This window comes from Coccinella septempunctata, chromosome 1 (genome assembly GCF_907165205.1).
Source record: "Coccinella septempunctata chromosome 1, icCocSept1.1, whole genome shotgun sequence".
Lineage (NCBI taxonomy): Eukaryota > Metazoa > Arthropoda > Insecta > Coleoptera > Coccinellidae > Coccinella > Coccinella septempunctata.
In genome coordinates, this window is record NC_058189.1 from 64,013,237 (window position 1) to 64,019,236 (window position 6,000).

Consider the following 6,000-nt stretch of genomic DNA (forward strand, 5'->3'; position numbering starts at 1 on the left):
TTCATGTCAAGAGGGTCTACCTCAAGATATGTTGAGAGTTGCATAAATTTATAATAATAAATTATTTTGTGTTTTCCTCGAATTATGGGATGTTTTGATTTTTAGTGGTCACTTCTTGAATAATATTATGAGGTTTCTGCACTTCGTACGTTACCAAAGCTAGAGCTACCTCCAGAGCATATCAAAAGGAATCTCATGTAGGCCCACTTCTCACTATTTGCATAAGATATATTAACCCCGGGTTTCATAAAGCTTGATCGGGAAATCAACGGTTGATTGACGAATATAAGTCAATTTATTTTCAATCGATATTTCAGTCATGATCATTCAGAATATCCTTCTCGCATCAACTTATGATGTTCATTCGTCCATTCAGTTATTATCAATTATTACTTCTTTAATATATTCAGAAATGAAAAGATTTCAGTGATTTGGTTTTAGAAATCGAGTGAGAGTCAGTTGATCGGACATTCAAAGTTTTGTGATACCTGCTGTCAATATTTTATATAAAAATTTTGTATTTCGATTTCCCGAAAGATATCTAACTTTTTCCTGTTATAATGCACACCCAAAAAGAGAGTTGATGATTTTCAGAACCTCAAACGAGTACCTATATACTCAAATTTTTGCTCGAAAATGATGTCAATGATTGGTTTGCACTCACAAATTCAAATTCAAGTCTGAAGAAAAGGGTAAAGGACTCGAAATGCATCTCGATGATTTTACGAGTATATTTATAGATATCTGAAGTATAATAATTTGGCGGATTCATTACCTGAAGGAAATTGAACAAGCGCGCACTTGACCTAAAGTAATTATTCTCCCATTGTTTATTTTCATTAATTTTTCAGATGCAATATGTGGGATGATCCGCAGGAACTGTGAATTTTGATTCGAATATGGCGAGAACTTTCCCTTACTCATACTCTGCGCCAATTTAATGACTATTAAAATAAATTATTTCCTAATTATCTCAGTTTATAGTTTGCATAATCCTTCACCATTGTTTCAAACGCGAAGAATGTGTTTTATGCAAACTTAAAGGATACTTTCTTCCTTGCGTGTGTCATAATAATCAGACGGTAGTGTGAAGAAATGATACAGTTTGCCTCTGTGGGAAGGAATATTGATACTCTTATTATGTAGTTCCTTCAGCAGAAGACTTATGCTTGTGCAATACTCATATATTATCTTGAAAGATTTTTAAAGTTTTGGGAACGATAGTTTTTTCAACTTTTTTAGGTTTTTGTCAATAAGAAATTCTTTTCTTTATTCGGACATTTTCACTTAGATTCCTTCAGCATGAAGAAACCGTATATAAGCCCAGATTTTTATTTGTTGCAGTAATACTTTTCATACAGCCAAAAAGGTCTTCACACTTTTTTGTGACAATTTTGCAGTACGAGAAGCTGCATTTGCAAATGACCAGATATTGTTACCGGAGAAAATCTGTTTGAGATATTCGTTGTGTAAAATGAGAAGACCAATTCCAAATTCCCATCATCTCAGCATACCAGATATCATCTTTGAGGGATGCCAGTTTCTTCTTCAGATTAATTATACTACTAGGACAAACAGAGACCTTAATACTGTGTACGATTCAAACATGGTCTGCACATTTACTCAGATTTTAGGCCTCTTCTCCAGGAGCTATTGCTGACCTGAAGTTCATCAACGAAGGTCATAACTCTTTCGAAAAGGGACTCTCAAATTTATTCACTCAAAACTCTTCTGTTGAGCGCCGATGAAGATTTCTGATTTCTGCCACTTTAGAGAGTATAGGCGTGGGCAGCTGCTGAACTGTTTTGTAGATGTCTCATTGTACACGAATGCTCAAAAATGATCTGCTCGGTTGAACAACCGCATTGAATAACAAGGTGGTGTTACATTTCTGCATTTTCAACTGACTCTGTTTTAATACTCTGGAACTATTTCACGTTACATGCCAGAATGCACACGCTTCTTAACGATGTTCGAGATTGAATTTTATGGTACACTGGTCACATTTGAATGATCGGCCGTATCATATGACTTTGATCAGATCACACACGGAATGAAAACTCCCAGACTGGCCAATTTCTACCGTTTCGAATGACATATTGAGTCAAAAGTTAGTTTTTGAACGAACAATATATATGTTAATATTTGGCAGCTTCTTTTTCACGAAGATGTATTGATATCTAGTCAGCCTAGACCAGTTAATTGAATAAAAAATATATTGCGTTACCATAGCAACGAACAATAACTCATTAGAAGTGTGAGTGTGAAGTTTGAGGTTAAAAAAGTAAACCAGAGTTACGCAATAAATTAAAAGAAAGAAGATGTCCACCGAAATTGTGAAAACCGAAAAATTGGAGTATCGAGCCATCATCAAGTACCTGTATTTAAAAGGGTTAAGAGGTAAGCAGATTTACGAAGATATGCTTAATACCCTTGGTGATCAATGTCCTTCGTTTGCGACCGTCAAAAATTGAACTGCAAGCTTCAAAAGAAGCAAATTTTCTTTTGAAGATGATGACCAATCGGGAAGGCCAGTTTCTGTGTCAGTCCACGAAAATATCAATGCAGTTCATGACATGGTTTTATCAGATCGTCGAATTGAGCTAAAACGGATATCTGAAGCACTGAATATTTCATACGAACGCGTTCATCATATAGTTCAAGTCAATTTGGACATTAGAAAAATTGCTGCAAAATGGATCCCCAAATGTTTGAATGTTGACCAAATGCGTGCAAGGGTAGAAGCATCGCGTTCGATCTGTGCTCGATTTGAAAACTATTTAGACTTCTTAAACCGAATTGTTACTATGGATGAGACTTGGGTACATTTCTACGATCCAGAAACAAAGCAACACTCTGGTTCTCCAAGACCTAAGAAGTCGTGTCCAAAAATCTGCTGGAAAAGTTCTTGCTCCAGTTTTTTGGGATTGCCATGGAGTAATCATGATTGATTTTTTGGATAAGGGTAGAACAATAATTGGAGATTACTATTCGACATTACTGACCACTCTACGGAAAAAATTAAAAAGAAAAGACGCGGAAAGTTATCCAAAGGTGTTTTGTTTTTGAAGGACAACGCCCCTTCACACAAATCTCATGTTGCCAAGCAAAAAATTCGTGATTTAGGGTATGAATTACTAGAACACCCTCCTTATTCACCAGATTTGGCTCAATCCGACTGTCATCTCTTTCCTCAGTTGAAAAAAACGTTTAAAAGGTCGTAAATTTTCTTCCACAACGAGGTAATAAAAGCTTTGGAGGTCTGGTTTTCAGAGCAAGAAGAAACATTTTTTTTAAATGTCTAGAGACGTTGTAATAAATGTATCCAAGAGGAGAAAATGTTGACTAATAAAATATTTTAATATTGAAATTTGGTTTGGTTCTATAATAGGCTAAGAATTTTTCAATATATGCTAGACTGGATTTTTTCCTGATACTGCAGGATTCAATCTTAACTTTATTTGTTCGTTTGTTTAGGTTGAAGATTGTTCTTGAAATAAATTACAATTTCAGTACATCACCAAGTTTGTTCCAAACTGAGTATGAATTCTTTGAACTATATTTCATTGAACGTTAGCAACGTTTCGATTTTCACAATCAAGAGTCATTTCGATAGGATCTGAGAAATGAGCACACGATTTTATTGAAGTCTCAATCAAACCGACCAGAGCTAATTTCGAACGTTTCGGCTCACATAATAATTCATACTTCCAAAATATAGCAATCATAGTGCCGTGTCTCCACTTCATCAAAACAACGCTTTTTCGATCGGTCATTGTGTAACTGTTCCAAACTGTATCATTTATTCATTATCCCTAATGAAATATGAAGTGTTCATGAATCACGATTTTTAACAATACTGCCTCTTTCATTTCGAAACTCGATCGATATTATCGTATTCGATACACATGACTTCACCATTCTTATTTCATGTTCGGTTTTGATCTCTATTTGTTGGAAGAAGTCATCTTCTTGCTATAGAAGGTTACCACCTACGTTGTTTGATCACATCACTATCAGAAGAAGTGCTCAAGTTTATTTTATTTTCTTGAAAATGAATTGAATCCTCTGGGAATTTTAATAAAAAGTTTTTGTGGGGTATTTATCATCAATTACCCGGTACTTCAAAATACCACTCTCCAAATAAGGTTCAACTAGCTTTGTGCTCTTTAGCAATCTTGTTGAAAATTCATTTTTTTTCATTTCTTTTCGCGAGTGAATCTTATCGAAAAGAAAAATCAGCGTTGTTTTAATGTTATGCTAGTTGTACCAAATTAGCCCCGAATACCATTAATCAAGTCTCTAATCAACGATAAATAATGAACGCACCGATATTTGGCACTCTGATTGTTATCTTTACTGACCTTGGTTCTTTACGCAGACAATAGAACCAAATTCGGACCATGTTCGTTGAGAAATCGGACAGAAGTATTTCTTTTCAACGTCTCAATCGAAAATTTGAATGTGCAACTGATGCTAATTAGCTGGAAAAGGTTGTAATGTAAAGAAGTGGAGCAAGTTCATAAGAATCTGAAATATCGTATTCCCACCATCTCTGTTTTCCAAGATTTTCATGTAGATACAAAAAATAATAATCTGCTGCTCGTCCTAGGGCTTTTTGACTTTGTATCGAAGTTAACTTGACACAAATGGGAATGATAGAAGTCTGAGAAATAGTGCCCAATCCATATTCCTCATTGGCAGTTATGATGGATTAGCTTTAATGGTTAGGAGCAAGGAATTGGGGAATTCCCACTCAAAAAAAATTATGAATTTGAGTTATAATACGCAAAAATCTACATGCATCCACAGCAACATAAGGTAAAACAGTACTCTCGTATCCAAAATGTTTTAGAATACAGGGTAGGTTTGGGGTGTTGGGGTGATGACAAATAATGTAGTGGTGAGCACTACATTATCAACCAAACTATACTCGTACCTATCAGATAAAACATAATTTCTTGATGAAAAGTTTCCGCTGCTACAATTCCTTGATCATGATGTCTCACAAATATTATTTTTATCTATTTTTGTCCCAGATTGATCATAGAAAATCGGAAATTAATGATATTCTAATTGAGAGAAGTAAAGTGAAAAGTCACATGAAAACTCAAAACCACTGCTCAGAAATAATAGTATGCTTTCGCATCAAAATAAACTTTCCAAATCAGATTGTAGGTATAGGACAAATTTGATAAAATGAAAAGTTGCAAAGTATACAGGGTAAGTCCCTGACTCGAACAAATATTTTAATAGCACCTAGATACTTGAGGTCGAAAGACTTTTTTCTTATACCATTTTTTCCGAGTCGGCCCTGATAAAAAGATAGCCATTTTGAGTTTCCATAATGAGCTGTGCCACCCATGGAAAAACAAAATTACCTTCAGAATAACTAGCTAAATCTATGACACTACACATCTGAGGATCTTTCAAACAGAATTGCATTCAGCCAAAGTAACCAGTTTCTCAAATTTCACAGGTACTTTTGAATTTTTGAACATCAAATTACTCTGAAACGGCTGATTATACGAGAAAATATAAGGAATACTTTTATTTTACAAAATTTTTATATTTTCATTAGATAACATCCAACTTAGTTTCAAGGGTTGGGTTCTTTGAATTTTTGGTATTTTTATGGTACGTAATGATCATAATGAGAAAACTGGAAGACGTAGGTGATATCTTGTATTCGAAAAAGATTCATCAAATAAATGAAAAACTTATTCCAAAATTCTTTTCATTCGATTAAACCCTTTGTGAGGTAGAACTAAAAATAACATTTTTTTAAGGTTGTTCCACAGCCATTAGATATCTTTTAAACCGAGCCGATTCGGAAAAAATGGTAAAATATCAAAGTGTTTCTTTTGACCTAAAGAGTCTACTATTAAATTATCTGTACGAGTCAAAGACTCACCCTGTATGGGTAAAATATGCTACCGATATAGGACAAGACGATATGGCTTAATTATTATCTGCTTCCAATTCATTTCAATCGTCAAT